At 51.4% G+C, this 18,996-nt stretch overlaps 1 protein-coding gene across 1 annotated transcript in view; it reads right to left on the bottom strand.

The window, feature by feature from the left end:
- The window catches only part of TSPAN9 (tetraspanin 9), a 187,376-nt gene extending 170,171 nt beyond the window's left edge, over nt 1-17,205 (bottom strand). Inside the window, exons 1-2 of the mRNA XM_040233738.1 lie at nt 17,130-17,205; nt 8,620-8,688 (exon numbers count right to left, since the gene is read on the bottom strand). The gene's annotated coding sequence lies outside the window, so the exon portion shown is untranslated. The remainder of the gene's footprint in view (nt 1-8,619; nt 8,689-17,129) is intronic.
- Nucleotides 17,206-18,996: the final 1,791 nt, after the last annotated feature.

Raw genomic sequence — 18,996 nt, 5'->3', positions numbered from 1 at the left:
TCCCGTTTGCTGGGCAAATGAATGAATGAGGGCCGGCAGAGGCCTGAGTCTGGAGTGACCGGCTGGCTTTCATTAGGACCCTTGCTTCACTCACTGACACACATTCTCCGGAGATGCCATGAGAATCAGCAGCTTGTACCGAGCAGCCAAGGAGCCAGCAGCTTCCGGAGGACAGGCAGGCTCCCACCCTACTTCTCGGCCAGAGAGCTGTCCGTTACAAAGCGCTCACTCTAGCTCACTCTCATCTCCTGCCAGATAAGCGGTTCCCCTCCCCCCCCACACACACACACAGAATGTACCACTAAGCCAGCAGGAGGGTCACGCCTCCTGCCTTGCCAGTCTCCCTGGGTGACCCACATGGGTGAAGGGGGCTGAGAAGGGGCAGAGCCTGGACAGTCCTCCAGACATCTGTGAGGTTGAGCCCCCAGGATCCCAGTCTTTCCTCCTGGGCCCGTGCAGGGACTGCACAGCCTCGCCCTCCTACCTCTCAACACACCTGCTCTTGATATGACTGCCAGCCCTCCCATCAAGAGGGGCGCCTCTGCCCCAGCCCTAAGGTTCCAGTGGGTCTAGTGACTTGCTCTGACAAAGCAGAGGGTAGATATTACATTGTGAGACCTCAGAACTTCCATCTCAAGAGGTCTTGAAGATTCCATTTTCACTTAAAAGGCCAGGTCCCTTGATAATGAGAAATCACATGGGGGAAGAGAGGCCGAGCCGTGAGCCAGTACCAAGCCGACATGTGCCAGAGGGGCTCCTGGACCACCCAGGCCACCTTTCAGAGCTCCCAGCTGACTGCCACCAGACCACCCAGGCCCTGCAGAGCCCCAGCTGACTGCATCCACATCCACAAGCTCAGGGGCCAAGCCCAGCTGAGCCGTGCCTGGTGCCTGAGGATCAGTTCAGAAAGACAGCTAAAGAAGTTTCCATTTAGTATATTGTGCTTGTCACTCAGTCATGTCTGACCTTTTGGGACCCCATGAACTGTAGCCCACCAGACTCCTCTGTCCATGGAATACTCCAGGCAAGAATACTAGAGTGGGTTGCCATTCCCTTCTTCAGCGGATCTCCCCGACCCAGGGATCGAACCTGGTCTCCCACATTGCAGGCAGATTCTTCACCATCTGAGCCATCAGGGAAGCCCTTCCAGTTAGTATAATGCGATGCTATTTATGGAAATTAAGATAGTAGGTAGACAGCTGGATGCTAGTCTATCATTAAAATACCTGGAAAGAACATAAGCCGAAGTATTAATAGTGATTGCCTCAGAAGGGTAGGATTATAGGAGATTTTCCCTTTCTACAACATCTGTATCATTTGCAGGTTATAAGGAGTTTGTATTATTTTTGTGCAACAACAATAACAAAAAGGTACTTTTAAAAAATTCACCTTGAATTCTGCAACAAGCCTATTTTCTTAAAAATCCACTTTCATCCTGGCACTCCGCTGTTTAGGGGCCAACACCAGCTGTCCACTGCTAGTCTGCCAAGATCAGTCTCCTCTGGGGGGCACTCCAGGTGCCCCTGAGTGAAGGCTCACCCCCATGGCCAGCTTGTTCCTCCCCCTTCCAGCCCAATCACCAGGCCATGCCGGTCTTGACCCAACCTCCCAGCTTGCCATCCTGGTCTCTTAAGGCCAAGCCACATCTCCCCTGGGCTCCTCTAGGGGTCCTCAGAGAACAGCCCACCCAACCCTGCCCTCGATGAGACAGTGTCCTGTACTATTCTCCCTACTGCAGGGACTGACTGCCTCTCGTAGGAGACATCCATGGACCCAGGCCAGTTGGCCACCGCCATTTCCAGCTTCTCGGTCTACAGCAGGGGCAGGCAGAGCCCAGACCAGAATCTACCCCGCTTCCCTCTCTACTGCCCCAGCCTGGATGGTGGGTGGTGACCCTGTGCTGGTGCCCCAGCCCAGCAGCAAGCCAGCAGGAGCCCCTCTGTAACAGCTGCTAGTGTGGAGTGACTCACGCCCCAGGGGTGCTCCAAGAGCTCCCCCCACCCTCGGGTCCCACGTGCTACATCCAGAGCCCAACTGTGGCTTCAAACCTGATCGCCCTCCTGGGGGACCCAAGGGCTCTTCCTGATTCAGGATTCTGCAGTCAGCATGTCCAGTGTTTAAACAAAGCTGTTTAGAATCTCCCAGGATGAGACAAGCAGAAATGGCAAGCTTCGAGCTCCACCTCACTTTGCCTGAAACAAAACATGTCATTCTACATGTTCACACCCCCTACTCTGACCCGCCTGGCACCCCACTCCTCTGAGCCCTTCCAACAGTGGGGTGGGGGGCTTGCCAGGGCAGGACCCACGCCCCCGGGGCTTGTTGGAGAGCACTGACCCAACACCTGAGCCTCCACGCTGGGGCCGGCAGCCAGGAACTGTGTTTGCTTCACACTCTAAAGGGAGCGGGGCATTCGCATCACAGGTATATGCTGGCCTGGTGAGAGGGCTCAGGTGGGCCTCTCAGCTAAGAGAACATGCAGGAGAATGCCCTTCTAGACAGACCCCCACGTGCAGACATGCTGAGACAAGCACACACATACTCGCACACACACACACACACTGACACACACACATTACTCGCACACACACGCATACTCAAAGACACACATATACACACAGATATACTCATACACATACACACATGCATACTCACACACACACACACATACACACACAGACATACACACACACTCGCATGCACACTCACACATACACACACACTCACATGCACACTCACACATACACACACACATATACTCACAGACACACACATATACACATAGACATACACACACGCGTGTGCACACACATACTCGCACACACACATACATACACACATATACTCATAGGCGCACACACACACACATGCATACTCACAGATACACACATACACACACACATATATACTCGCACACACATGCATACTCACAGACACACATACATATACACACACATACACACACATATACACACTCACACATGCAAACTGACAGACACACACATATACACACAGACATACACACACGCGTGTGCACACACATACTCGCACACACTTACACATACATACACACATATACTCATAGGCGCGCACACACACACATGCATACTCACAGACACACACACATACATATACGCACACATACACACACGTATACACACTCACACATGCAAACTGACAGACACACACATATACACACAGACATACACACACACTCACACACACACTCACACATACACTCACACACACACATGTACACACATGCATACTCACAGACACACACATATACACACATGCATACACACACACTCGCATGCACACTCACACATACACACACATATACTCACAGACACACATATACACACAGACATACACACACACTCGCACACACACTCACACATACACACACATATACTCACAGACACACACATGTACACACATGCATACTCACAGACACACACATATACACACATGCATACAGACACACACATATACACATAGATATACACACACGCGTGTGCACACACATACTCGCACACACTTACACATACATACACACATATACTCATAGGCGCGCACACACACACATGCATACTCACAGATACACACATACACACACACATATATGCTCACACACATGCATACTCACAGACACACACACATACATATACGCACACATACACACACGTATACACACTCACACATGCAAACTGACAGACACACACATATACACACAGACATACACACACACTCGCACACACACTCACACATACACACACACATATACTCACAGACACACACATATACACACATGCATACAGACACATACACACACATACACATAGACATACACACACATGTGCACACACATACTCACACACACACATACCATACATACACACATATACTCACACACACATATACACACATGCATACTCACACACACATATACACATAGACATACACATGCATGTGCACACACATACTCGCACACTTACACATACATACACACATATACTCATAGATGCACACATACACACACATGCATACTCACAGATACACACATACACACACACATATATACTCTCACACACACGCATACTCACAGACACACATACATATACACATACATACACACATGTATACACACTCACACATGCAAACTCACAGACACCCACACATATACACAGAGACATAAACACACACTCGTGCACATACATACTTGTGCACACACACACACACCCACACACACACATATACTCACACATAAACACATACTCGCACATACACATACACATACTCACTGACACACATATACTCACACATACACACACACACACATAGTGACACACACACATACACTGACACACATACATTACTCGCACACACTCGCACGCACATACTCAGATAACCACAAACACATACTCACACAGACACACACACACACTCACTGACACACACGCACAGCCACACCTGGTTCTACCCTTGCTCTGAGCACCCCCTGAGATCACGCCCCTCCCCATCCACTGCTCTCAGAGGCCCGTTCCCACCCCAGGCCCTCTCCCCAGCTCTGAACCCAACCCCCTCTCCTCCCGGGGTTGCAGGGAGCACAAGAATGCTGGGACGGACGCACAAGCACAGGGCCACTGCCTGCCAGGGCTCCAGAAGGCTGGCCCAGGTGGAGAGGGACGTTGTTCAGGTTTACAACAATTTACTCACTCTAATTTATTTTCTTTTTCACCTGTTGTTTTCCAGTCACTAAGTCATGTCTGATTCTTTGCGACCCCATGGTCTGCAGCACACCAGCCTTCCCTGTCCTTCACTGTCTTCTGGAGTTTGCTCAAACTCACGTCCATTGAGTCAGTGCATTTTTTGAATCTGCACAAAGATGCTTTGAGGGTTAGCAGTGGCCCTGTGTTGCCAAGGCCAAGGTCAGAAACACATCAAGATCCTACATGGGGGGCTGAGGGACCCTCAGTCTTCCTGCAGTGACAGCCAAGCCTTCCCAACAAGTGGGGGGCTCCAGGGACCGGCTGAGATGCCTGACTCTTCAGAGCCCCTGGGTGGCTCTCCACCCCTACCCTTTCCTGCTTGCAGCACAAGGCCAGATATTTCTACAAATGCTGACACTGGCGTAGAGATGATTACAAGACTCTCAGAAAGCAAGCAAGTACTCAAAGTGCAATAAATTACCATGTCCTGGAAAGGGAGTGGGGAGGGGGTGGGAACCTCAAACACACAGACAGTATTAAGCCAGACACTCAAAACTCATCTCTAGGACTTCCCTAGTGACTAAGCAGTAAAGAATCCTCCTGCCAATGCAGGAAACATTGGTTCAATCCCTGGTCTGGGAAGATCCCACATGCCTCGGAGCAACTAAGTTTATGCATGTGAGCTAAGTTGCTTCAGTCGTGTCTAACTCTTTGCGACCCCATGAACTGGGTCCCACCAGGCTCCTCTCTCTATCCAGGGATTCTCCAGGCAAGAATACTAGAGTGGGCTGGCATGCCCTCCTCCAGGGGATCTTCCCAACCCAGGGATGGAACCTGAGTCTCCCACGTCTCCTGCACTGCACTGCACTGCAGGCAGGTTTTTTACCACTGGGAAGCCCAACTAAGTCCATGCACCACAACGATTGAGCCTGTGCTCTAGCAACCCGGGATCCGCAACTGCTGAAGCCCATGTGCCTAGAGCCCATGCTCTGCAACAAGAAAGACCACCACAATGAAAAGCCTGTGCGTCGCAACTAGAGAGTAGCCCCCTGTTTCCACAATTAGAGAAAAGCCCTCACACAGCAACGAAGACCCAGCACAGCTAATAAGTAAAAATTATTTAAAAAAAAAAAAAAAAAACCCTCATCTACATGTGGCTGCTGATCGGGGACCGAAGCACACGTGGTGATAGGTGAGCCTGCAGACTCGCAGCTCCTGGCTGCCTCTTCGAGAGCCCCGCCAGTGCCACTGAGTTTGGGCTGCAGATCTGGTTTGAGAGGAGGGCAGGGGGAAGCCGGCCTTGACCTGGCAGATGTTCTCATTCCACCAGACTGGGGCTCTAAGAAGATGTTGGTCTCTCAGTCGTGTCTGACTCTTTGCAACCCCATAGACTGTAGCCCACCAGGTTCCTCTGTCCATGGGATTCTCCAGGCAAGAATGCTTTAGCAGGTTGCCATTTCCTCCTCCAGGGGATCTTCCCGACCCAGGGATCAAACCCATGTCTCTTTTGTGGCAGGCAGATTCTTTACATCTGAGCCACCTGGGAAGCCAGGGGCTCTAACTGACGCTCAGACTATTAATGTGTTGGGCTGGAGCCCAGAGATGGGGGCTCTCCCTCCTAAACTCATCAGGCTGGGGCAGGAAGCAGGTGAAATGAGAGTGGCCACAGAGGTGTCAGCGCAGGACAGAAGGCAGGCCGCTAGCTAACCAGCCGGGCAGCCGTCTCTGTGGACATCCTCAGCCCCCAGCCCAGCTTCCATCAGGACTCAGAGGTCTGGTTCACTCATTAACCTTGTCCTTCCGTCCTCCGCCCACCTCAAGGCCAGAAACAGAAGGCATCTGAGCGATGGAGGGGAGGAGACGGGCCTGTCCCAGGTCACCTAACCAGGCAAAGGTAGACGACCTTCCACCCGGAGCTGGTCACCACTCCGGAAGCTCAACTGCAGGAGAAGACCTAGCTAAATCAAAGCCTGAGACAGCCTCAGGAGGGGATAAACTTCCTGTCCAGAAGGGCCTTTACTCAGACCAGCGACTCTGCCTTCAGCACAGACCCACAGAAGGACAGCCATCTGGCTAGATGGCAAGTGATGCTCAGCTGTCCGGCTCCTCCCTCGAGGCTCCTCCCAGCATGCTGGGCTTGGCAGGGCCCCTCCAGGCAGGCCCCATGGGATTTCTGTGATGGGGCAGGACAAGGCAGGACCGGCGATGACCCTCACCCACTTGTGCACAATTCCCTCCATCCCCGCCACCGGATTTTCAGCAGACTGGCTTCCCTCGGCCTGGCCTCGTGCCGGCTGCCAGCCAGTCGTCCTGTAGGCGGTGCCCCAAATCCCAGGGCGGCAGACTGAAAGCACACCACCCCCTTCCCCTGCCAGGCCCCAAGGGAGCGGGGAATGACTTAGAATGAGAGCCTACATCCTGGCTGCAGCAGACTGCAGACTCAAAGAGGGACAAGAGCAGATTCCCTGGCCTGATAGGAGGGGCCGAAGGTCAGCTGGGAAGGCAGGGGTCGGGGCTTGTTAAGCCGCTGACCCCGCCCCCAGCTCTAAAGATGTGGTTTTAGGCAAGTCTCTGGCCTGCGCTCCACTTCAACTGCTGCCATTGCGAAACGGGAAATGCTAGCTACCCCACAGGACCCTCGTGAAAACTAAATGAGAGTAAAATTAAGATTCAATACTGCAGCCATATTAAATTAGGTGTGTCTGTGTGTGTGTTAGTCACTCAGCCGTGTCCAACTCTTTGGGACCCCGTGGACTGTAGCCCACCAGGCTCCTCTGTCCATGGGATTTTCCAGGCAAGAATACTGGAGTGGGTTGCCATTTCCTTCTCAAGGGGATCTTTCTGACTCTGGGATTGAACCCAGATCTTCTACATCAGACACAGATTCTCTACCGTCTAAGCCACCAAGGAAACCTAAATTAGTTGTGGACATACTGACACTGTGGCAGATGATGACGATGACAAATATGAATTCTGGCACCTGAGTGTCATGTGACAAGCACAACAGGCCAGTAAGAGGCCCGAGGCTGCTCCTGGGGCTCCAAACAGCTGTGCTGGGACTCACAAAGAAGGGACTCTTGACAAGAAAATTTCCCACCCACCACCCTTATCACCACACCACCCCCTCCACCACGCAGTCAGGTTCTGAAAGGTAAAAGATTCACAAACCACCCAGCAGGAGGAAGCCACAGGATAAAACACACATCAGGTAAAACATTAAAAGACCCAGGTCTGTAGGCAGCAGCGCTGGAACCTGAATCAGCACCATCCACAGTGGAAGCCTGGGTAGGCTGCCGCCCACATCCAGCTCCGCAGGGGCCTCAACACACGGGTGGTGGGAAGAAAGAAGCTACCAGCAATATCCCCCCAGAGCCTGCAGGAGCAGAGACGAGGACCCCTGGTGAGCATCCTGGCAGAGGGTGCCCACCCAGAGGGCTAGAGGCTTTCCTGCAGGGCCCAGTAAAGAGGAACAGACACAGGTGGGACTGGCCAGATTCCCAGAGATTCTTTTCTGGCCGGCTAGTGGGAGGTCCTCCACCTTGGCTCCCAAGCCCACTGCCGGGAGGAGACAGGAAGCAGGAAGTTACAGGCCTCTCCTGTATCCCCCCAGGCTTCCTCCCTACCATCAAGGTGGTGGAGAAAGAAATTAAGAATACTGCCGGCTACCATTCAGAAACAGCCAGGAGGAGGGACTATCTCCCTGGCCCCCAAAGCCCAATTTGAGGGGCTTATCAATTCAAAGTCAAGAGCTGGGGGGCAGAGAGACAGCTAGAAAATGTCAACATCCCAGTCCATCCTCAGCCCCCAACCCACAGTGAAAGGGCAAGAGAGACTCTGGCTTTAAACAATTTATAACACTCAGACTTTCAGAGGCCCCACCACACGATGAACCCAGACTGGCGCTGACCTGTTTTTTCCTTGAATTTCCTGCAAACACCTTGACGGCTGACAGATCAGAGACGATCCCAGGATATTTCTGCAGGAAAATACACAAAACATTAGGTCATTACCTGCTGTGAAGGCACTCCAGCGCGAAATCTGTCCAGCAACGGCCATTCTTTGGTCTGCAGTCTCTCCCATCAAGAACCCATTCGTTAGGACTTCCCTGGTGGTCCAGTGGCTAAGACTGCGCTCCCAAGGCAGGGGACGCAGGTTCAATCCCTGGTCAGGGAACTAGATCCCACAAGCCGCAACTAAGACCCTCCTGCTGCTGCTGCTACTGCTGCTACTAAGTCGCTTCAGTCGTGTCCGACTCTGTGCAACCCCATAGACGGCAGCCCACCAGGCTCCCACATCCCTGGGATTCTCTAAGCAAGAATACTGGAGTGGGTTGCCATTTCCTTCTCTAATGCATGAAAGTGAAAAGTCAAAGTGAAGTTGCTCAGTCATGTCCGACTCTTCGCGACCCCATGGACTGCAGCCCCAGGATCCTCCATCCATGGGATTTTCCAGGCAAGAGTACTGGAGTGGGGTGCCATTGCCTTCTCCAAAGACCCTCCTAGGCACAGCCAAATAAAATATTTAAAAAAAAAAAAAAACCTTATTCATTCAACAACTGGAGAAGGCCAGAGGGCAAATGGGTTTTGGCTGCTGTGATAGTCCACTCAGCTGGTGCGTGCTAAGTCACTTCAGTCGTGTCCGGCTCTTTGTGACCCCTTGGATTGTAGCCTGCCAGGCTCCTCTGTCCATGGAATTTTCCAGGCAGGAATACTGGAGTGGGTTGCCATGCCCTCCTCCAGGGGATCTTCCCAACCCAGGGATTGAACCTGCGTCTCTTCCGTCTACCTGAACTGGCAGGCAGATTTTTTACCACTAGTGCCACCTGGAAAGCACTCAGCGGGTGGTGGGTGCTAAAGACTCAGCGGGAAAGACATCCAAGATGAATCAGTGATGTCTGCTAGGGGCCCTTCTAACAGTAAGAGTATCTGTGCCAGGTATTTGCCATCCCTGGGGTAGACCCTTGGCATCCAAGGATTTAACGTCTGGAATTCTGACCACTCACAGTGAGACAAAGTTTCGTATATCTGAAAGTGTGTCAGTTGACTGAGAAGGGAGAGAGACCCTCTGAGGCCACTTTGTTGCATCCATCTCTGCTACATCCAAAGTTCCTTTTTTTATATAATTTTATTTACTTATTTATTTTTGGCTGTGCTGGGTCTTTGTGCTGTGCGGGCTCTTCTCTAGTTGCAGGGAACAGGGGCTACTCTCACTGCGGTGAATGGGTTTCTCATTGCTGTGGCTTCTCTCGTTGTGGAGCACGGACTCTAGGGCACACAGGTTTCAGTAGTTGCAGTTCTCAGGCACTAAAGTACTAGAATACAAAGTTGTGGTGCACGGGCTTACTTGCTCCAAGGCGTGTGGGATCTTTCCAGACCAGGGGTTGAACCCACATCTCTGGCACGGGCAGGTGACTTCTACATCACTGAGCCACCAGTGAAAGCCCCAAAGTTACTTTCGAGGAGCAATAAAAACTTGGTGAAAAATGGCCATCAAGTGAGAGGTTAAACTGTTGCAGAAGTTGAAAGTGTGGTTAATTTGGGATGCGAAGATATATACAGGAAACATGTTCCCTTCGTGGAAACATGACTCCGGAGAAAGCCAGGCTCGTGCACAAATGGTGCTGCAGATGCAAACTTGGGATTCTAGAAGGTTCGAGGTTCCCCCAACACAATCTACTCATTGGCCCCACTGAGCTGTTCAAAGCCCCAGGAGTTCCTCAGTGCTGTTCCTCAGGCTCACCCTTCCTTCCTTCTGTTGAAAGGAAAGTGGTCCTTCAGTGTTCACGTCAAACACCTCCTGGTATATGATGTGTTCCTCTAGAATCAGGGTGATCAACTCCACCCCCGTTTGAATCCATATTCTACTCTCATAGGCTGCTCACCTTATATTTTGAACTGTCATTTTTCAGAAGATCTTTCTTAACGCTTTACTGCATTATGTGCCCCATGAAGACAAGGACCTTTACCATTTTCATTTTTGTATCTGTTCAGTCCAGTCGCTCAGTCATGTCAGACCCTTTACAACCCTATGAACCCCAGCACGCCAGGCTTCCCTGTCCATCACCAATTCACAGAGCTTGCTCAAACTCATGTCCATCAAGTCAGTGATGCCATCCAACCATTTCATCCTCTCCTGCCTTCAGTCTTTCCCAGCATCAGGATCTTTTCTAATGAGCCAGTTCTTCGCATCAGGTGGCCAAAGTATTGGAGCTTCAGTTTCAGCATCAGTCCTTCCAATGAATATTCAGGACTGATTTCCTTTAGGATTGACTAGTTGGATCTCTTTGCAGTCTAGGGGACTCTCAAGAGTCTTCTCAAATACCGCAGTTCAAAAGCATCAATTCTTCAGCACTCAGCCTTCTTTATGGTTCAACTCTCACATCCATGCATGACAACTGGAAAAACCATAGCTTTGACTATAGGGGCCTTTGTTGGCAAAGTAATGTCTCTGCTTTTTAACATGCTGTCTAGGTTTGTCCTAGCTGTTCTTCCAAGGAGCAAGCATCTTTTAATTTTATGGCTGCAGTCACCATTACAAGTGATTTTGGAGCCCAAGAAAATAAAGTCTGTCACTGTTTCTGTTGTTTCCCCATCTATTTGCCATGAAGTGATGGGACCAGATGCCATGATCTTCGTTTTTTGAATGTTGAGTTTTAAGCCAGTTTTTTCACTCTCTTCTTTCACTTTCATCAAAAGACTCTTTAGTTCCTCTTTGCTTTCTGCCATAAAGGTGGTGTCATCTGCATATCTGAAGTTATTGATATTTCTCCCAGCAATCTTGATTATAGCTTGTGCTTCATCCAGCCCGGCATTTCATGTGATGTATTCTGCATATAAGTTATATATAAGCAGGGTGACGATATACAGCCTTGACATACTCCTTTCTCAATTTGGAAACAGTCTGTTGTTCCATGCCCTGTTCTAACTGTTGCTTCTTGACACGCATAGATTTCTCAGAAGGCAGGTAAAGGTGGTCTGGTATTTCCATCTAAGAATTTTCCAGTTTATTGTGATCCACACAGTCAAAGCCTTTGGCATAGTCAATGAAGAAGAAGTAGATGTTTTTCTGGAATTCCCTTGCTTTTTCTATGACCCAAGGGATGTTGGCAATTTGATCTCTGGTTCCTCTGCCTTTTCTAAATCCAGCTTGAACATCTCAAAGTTCTGAGTTCATGTACTATTGAAGCCTAGCTTGGAGAATTTGAGCATTACTTTGCTAGCATGTGACATGAGTGCAATTGTGCGGAAGTTTGAGCATTCTTTGGCATTGCCTTTCTAAGGGATTGGAATGAAAACTGACTTTTTCCAGTCCTATGGCCACTGCTGAGTTTTCCAAATTTTCTGGCATACTGGGTGTAGCACTTTAACAGCATCATCTTTTAGGATTTGAAATAGCTCAGCTGGAATTCCATCACCTCCACTAGCTTTATTCAGAGTGATGCTTCCTAAGGCCCACTTGACTTCACACTCCAGGATGTCTGGCTCTAGGTAAGTGATCACACCATCACAGTTATCTGGGTCATTAAGATCTTTTTTGTATAGTTCTTCTTTGTATTCTCACCATCTCTTCTTAATCTCTTCTGCTTCTGTTAGGTCCATACCATTTCTGTCCTTTATTTTTTCTGTCCTTATATGCAGTGCCCTTCTTTGCATGAAATGTTCCCTTAGTATCTCTAATTTTTTGAAGAGATCTCTAGTCTTTCCCATTCTATTGTTTTGTATCATCAGGTGTAGATCAGCACAAACTCTTTTTTAACATTAAGAAAGCTTTATTTATTATTTATTTTGGCTGCACTGGGTCTTAATCCTTGGAAAGAAAATTATGACCAACCTAGACAGCATATCCAAAAGCAGAGACATTACTTTGCCAACAAAGGTCCGTCTAGTCAAGGCTATGGTTTTTCCCATGGTCATGTATGGATGTGAGAGTTGGACTGTGAAGAAAGCTGAGCACCCAAGAATTGATGCTGTTGAACTGTGGTGTTGGAGAAGACTCCTGAGAGTCCCTTGGACTGCAAGGAGATCCAACCAGTCCATTCTAAAGATCAGTCCTGGGTGTTCTTTGGAAGGAATGATGCTAAAGCTGAAACTCCAGTACTTTGGCCACTTCATGCGAAGAGTTGACTCATTGGAAAAGACTCTGATGCTGGGAAGGATTGGGGGCAGGAGAAAAAGGGGACGACAGAGGATGAGATGGCTGGATGGCATCTCCAACTCAATGGACGTGAGTTTGGGTGAACTCCAGGAGTTAGTGATGGACAGGGAGGCCTGGCGTGCTGCAATTCATGGGGTTGCAAAGGGTCAGACACAACTGAGCGACTGAACTGAACTGGGTCTTTGTTGCAATGCATGTTCTCCAGTTGAAGTGTGTGGACTTAGTTGCTGTATACGAACTCTTAACTTGCAGTATGTGGGATCTTAGTTCCCCGACCAGGGATCAAACCCAGGCCCCTGCATTGGGAGTGCAGAGTCTTATCCACTGGACCACCAAGAAAGTCCCAGCACAGACTCTTGTACTAAGACACACATTAAAGAATCACCCCCAAGCAGTGTGGCAAAGCCAGGAGAGATGAAGACATAAAATGCCAAAAGGTTCTTTGGGGATGGCTCTGTGAAAGAGCTCAGACATGAGTAGGATCCTAAAGAGTGGAAGGAAGGAATGGGGAGGCAGAGTTCAGGAAGGTGGAACAGTCTGACTAAGAGACAAAGAAGGAATGAGCCAGGCATGCTGGGAGATGAGTCTGGTTGGCACCGGGGATCCCTGGGGGAAGAGAGTGGAAGATGAAGCTGGACAGGCAGGGCAGGTTGGGTAGGAAAGATGTGTGCGTGCGTGCTCTGTCGCTTTGGTCATGTCCAAGTCTTTGCAACTGTATGGACTGTAACCCACCAATCTCCTCCATCCATGGGATTTTCCAGGCAAGGATACTGGAGCCATGCCCTCCTCCAGGATTTTCCCAACCCAGGGATCGAACCCGTGTCTCCTGCATTAGCAAGCGGGTTCTTTACCCACGGAGCCATCTGAGAAGCCCAGGAAGGATAAGCAGTGCCAGCTAAGGCACCTGGATTAGATCCACACCCTCTCAGTCCGTGGGGTGCCCACCACAGCAGGCCTGGGCCTTGACAGTGGAAGAAGTCCTCTCCTCCTCTGTGAGTCTAGCTTCTCAGCTAGGTTATAAATAACAGACACCACTTAACTGCACACCTGCTGTGTCTGAGGCCCTAAGCTACATGCTTCACATACATGCTCCCACTGCTCCTTCCAACAGCCCTGAGAGCTGGTATTGTTATTCTCCTTTTGTAAGCAGCAAGGGAAAGCTCAAAGAGGTGAAGGCACTTGCCCCAGGCCTCACGTGCTTACTCATTTACTGAACAGATCGGCTGGTGCTGGGGCTTCCCAGGTAGCTCAATGCTAAAGAATCTGCCTGCCAATGCAGGAGACCCAGGAGACACAGGTTCAATACCTGGGTGGGGAAGATCCCGTGGAGGAGGACATTGCAACCCACTCCAGCATTCTTGCCTGAAAAATCCCATGGACAGAGGAGCCTGGCAGGCTATGGTCCACGGGGTCACAAAGAGTCGAACACAACTGAGCAACTGGCCGGTGCTGAAGTTATATTCACAGGGATGAGGACTGGCACTCCAGCCAGCTACCTAGTTGCCTTATTCATTCCTCAAGGGCAACATTTATTAAGGACTAGCAGCAGCATGCTGCTGCTGCTGCTGCTAAGTCGCTTCAGTTGTGTCCGACTCTGTGCGACCCCATGGCAGCCCACCAGGCTCCCCCGTCATAGTAGGAGCCTAATGAACCACACTGAGTAGAGTGGAGGTAGCCGGGGGCTGAGGGGATGGGCTACAGTTTAATGGGTGTACAGTTTCAGTTTTGCAGACAAAAAAATTCTGGAGATCTGTTGCAGAACCATGTGAATATACTTCCTGCAACTGAACTGTACATTTTTAAATGGTTACGATGGTCACTTTTATGCATTCTTTTTACCACAATTAAAAATAGAAAATAAACAAAGAACACATTAACTCACTGATTGGCTGCTGATAGCATTTTACACTGTTAGATATCCAAAGATGGAAAAGACCCTAAAAACATTTTAACCCGTAATCATCCAAAACAGAGGACTGGGGACTTCCCTGGAGATCCAGTGGTTAGGACTCTGAGCATCCAATGCAAGGGGCACAGGTTCGATTTCTGGTCAGGGAACTGCCAGAAGCCCTGGGGCATGACTAAATTCAAAAAACAAAGAGAGGCCTAGAGAGGGGCGGTAACTTGCCCAGGGTTGCACAATTAGGAGATGTTAGGACGAAGGTCGGAGCCCAAGTCTTCCAGGTTCAACAGTGAAGAATGACAGAGGCAGCTGACATAGCAGAAAACACAGCCTAAGGGGTCAGAAGCCACGGGTTCAAGTTCTGCTTCTCCCACTTATGTGTTCGGTGACCTCAGGGAAGTCATTTATTCTCTCTGAGCCTCATTTTCCTAAACTATAAGGGGGCAATCTAAAATGACATTTGCTGGGGGACTTCTCTGGTGCTCCAATGGCTAGGACTCCATACTCCAGGAGGCCTCGGTTCAATCCCTGGTCAGGGAGCTAGATTCACACGATGCAACTAAAGATCCTTCACACCACAACGAAGATCAAAGACTCTGAGTGCTGCAGTGAAGATCCAAAGCAACCAAAGAAATAAAAAAATTTTATTTCAAAAATTTTTTTAATTATGTAAAAAAATAAAAATGTGTTCATCAATTTAAAGATTAAAATATGACTTGCTGCTGTTGTTTAGTCACTAAGTCATGTCCTATGCTTTGCCACCCCATGGACCCCTCTGTCCGTGGGATTTTCCAGGCAGGAATACTGGAGTAGGTTGCCATTTCCTTCTCCAGGAGATGTTCCCAACCCAGGGATCAAACCCACGTCTCCTGCATTGCAGGCGGATTCTTTACCACTGAGCCACCAGGGAAGCCAGCCCATAAAATATGATTTAATCAGATCAAAAAAAAATCCTCTCTCCATTCTGGTTCACTCTCAGCTGTTCCTGGCCTTGCACACAGCAGGTCTTCAACAAGCGACTGTAGAACTGAATCACCGTTCAAGTTTTATCCACCCCAACCCTCCTCCCTCACTCACCCCTCCAACCCACAGCTCAGTTGCATGGGCCCTGCCAGGACCCGGCAGAGGGTAGGAAGCCAGTGTGAACGGTCTGCCTCCCTGGCTGCATTCCTTAGCTAAATATAAATGATTTGTCCAGGCCATTGTTTGAAATTGTCCATAATATGTCTCCTCCCCTTCCCATTACTTACAATGACAAGTTGACTACACATCTTTATAGCAGAACATACATACAAAACATTCTCTGTGGTTATTTTTAGTAAAGAGAGGGAAGCTGGCTGATATGCAGGGATCAGAGCGTGAGTCCTCAGTATTCTCCACTAGTCCAGGAAAGCTTCCTGGAGGAGGAAATACCTGAGTCACCCCAGGGAGGGGGACAGCTACCTGTCAGAAGGGCACCATCTCATAAAGAGTTTGGTTCTCTGCAGTCTTATCGATGTTTGGGGTATGGGGAGGAAAGGTCTACCCAGCCCATTAGGGGACCCCATAGTACCCTAATGCTTCAAACCTCCCCAGACACTAGCAGCATTGGGGGAAAGAGACAGAGAACGGACAGCATCTTTTCCAAAGACAGGAGATCCAAGACTCCAGCTCTGAAATACACGACTACAAACACTGCTTTTGGTAAGAAGCCAGATTCTTGTTTGGACTTTTTAATTTCTTTATAACCACAGAAAGTTTTTTAAAGTCCCAAACTTGGATGCACAGATGGGCTACATCCCAGACCTCGGGGCCTGCCAAAGCCCTGTCACTGAGTGCCGACCTGCCAGCGGTGGCCCAAGGGGTGGTGGGGGAGTTCCGGGGCTGCAGGCGGTACCCAGCCCTGCCCGAGCTCCCGGCCCTCCCTGGGGGCGCTGAAGGGACCTCCCCTGGCCGGCCCGCTGGGTCCCACAGTCAGAACCCCTTGACAGCTCCGGAGCTCCGCCTTCCTGCTGCATCCTACAGGCCCCCATCCCTCCGCCTAGGGTTCCGCCGGCCACTCCCGCACCCCGTTCCCGGAAGGTCCTCCTCTGAGCCTTTCCCCGTGAAGACCCCTCCTCGCCCCATTACCGGGCCCCGCACACGTCGTGCCCTTCAGGCGGCTTGCCGCCCCCTCACAGGGCGCAGATCCCACCCCGCCCTCAGCTGGCCCACTGCCGCCCCCGACACCCCTTCCAGGGGCGCCCTGGGCCGCTCGCCCCTCAGCGGACCGGGTCGGGGGCTTGCCGGCCCGCCCCCCACCAACTCGGACCGGTAACCCTGCTCGTTCCTGAGCCCCCGGCCCGCGGTCCGCCGCCCTGCCTGCCCCGGGCCGCACTCACCGAGGTCCCAGGAATGTGGGGTCCTGCTGGATCGCGCTCGCGCGCCGCCGCCACTGCCGCCGCCAGCGGAAACAGGGGGCGGGGCCTGCCCTGGACTGCGAGGCCTCGGGGCGGGGCCTGCCAAGGGGGTGGGGCGGGGCCTGCCCTGGAATGGCGAGGGCGCGGGGCGGGGCGCGGGTGCGGGGCGGGGCCTGCCGAAGGGGAAGAGCGGGGCCTGCCCTGGAACGGCGAGGGCGCGGGGCGGGGCGAAGCCGGGGGTGGGGCGGGGCCTGACCGGGAATGGCGAAGTCGCGGGGTGGGGCAGGGCCGGCCTAGGGGCGGGGCTGGACAAGGGGGCGGGGCGAGGCGAGGCCGGCCGGAGAACTACAAGGCCGAGGGGGCCAGAGCCCCGCGCGAGGTGTGGGGGAAGGGACGGAAGCGGGGACCTGGAGCGCACACTGCGGGTGGGGCGGCGGCTGGAGAAGGGGTGAGCGAGGCTGAGGGCGGGGTCTGGGGCCGGGGACCTCCAGCACCCCCGACCAGATCCCCAGCGTTGGAGCTGGAGGGACCCAGCCGGACAGTGCCGGGCTCGGACTCCCCGGGCCAGGCATCCCGGGCCTGGCCCAGGCTTGGCTGCCCTCCGGGAGACTTCCTCCCTCCCCGCCGCCTGGATTCTTAGATCGGCCGCTCCTCCGGGGCACGGGTACGACCCCTGCCCCTGCCCCATGTATGGGCCAGGGTGTAAGGGGAGATGAGGGCCTGGAGGTTCACGCCCCGGTGCCGAGTCTGGTCCCAGCTGGGGTCGCAGCCTTGCGGCTGGAGCCGGGCCCTGTGCCCCAGCCGCCACACCTAGGCAGGAGACCACGTCTCCCCAAGAGTCTCTAAGTGTTGGTAAAGGGCACCATGCTCCTTGAGGACCTGACCAGCAGCTGGACAAACTCAGATTACACATCTCCGCCCCAGGGCTTCCTACAGGCCTTCCTTCCTGGGCCTGGATTCTCTTTCAGAGTGACCCCTAAACAGCCCCATTGCTGTCATAGAAATGCATTCTGTGCTTCTCACGTGCACCATCCCCTGCTAAGTATGATTTGAGACAAAGTTTTTTTACCTGACTCATCACCATGGTCTCCTTGGCCTTTCCTAGTTGGACTGGCAGCTAGGAAATCATACACACAATCTTATTTTTGTCTGTTAGGTTGAACCCAATAACCCATTGCCTCTGACACCCCTCTTCCTTCAAACCCTTGTTCAATGCCCCCATAAAGTCTTCCCAGGCTCACCCTCCCTGCCCCACCCCACATCTCTCTAGTCACTAGGACAGCCTTTAGCACATGTAACCACTCCTCCCAGCTTCCAGAAGAGGAAGGTGAGACCAGAGAGGGAAATGGACTTGCTGTGATGTCTGCTAGATGAGTGATCTTACCATAAAGACACTGGGAGCTGCCTCGGGTGGTAAGACAGGGCTTTGGAGCCAGACAGCCCTGGGATTGAACCCCAGCCCTGCCTTTCATGGGCTGTGACCGCTCTAAGCCTCAGTTTCCTCACCTGTGAAATAGGGTTTAATAATAACAATCCAGTAATACCAATCCCCAACCAGCAGTGCTGAAGAAGCTGAAGTTGAATCGTTCTATGAAGACCTACAAGACCTTCTAGAACTAACACCCAAAAAAGATGTCCTTTTCATTATAGGGGACTAGAACGCAAAAGTAGGAAGTCAAGAAACAGCTGGAGTAACGGGCAAATTTGGCCTTGGAGTACAGAATAAAGCAGAGCAAAGGCTAATACAGTTTTGCCAAGAGAACGCACTGGTCAGAGCAAACACCCTCTTCCAACAACACAAGAGAAGACCCTACACACGGACATCACCAGATAGTCAACACTGAAATCA

This window comes from Oryx dammah, unplaced genomic scaffold, assembly GCF_014754425.2.
Source record: "Oryx dammah isolate SB20612 unplaced genomic scaffold, SCBI_Odam_1.1 HiC_scaffold_29, whole genome shotgun sequence".
NCBI lineage: Eukaryota > Metazoa > Chordata > Mammalia > Artiodactyla > Bovidae > Oryx > Oryx dammah.
This window is presented reverse-complemented; position numbering and strand designations above follow the sequence as displayed.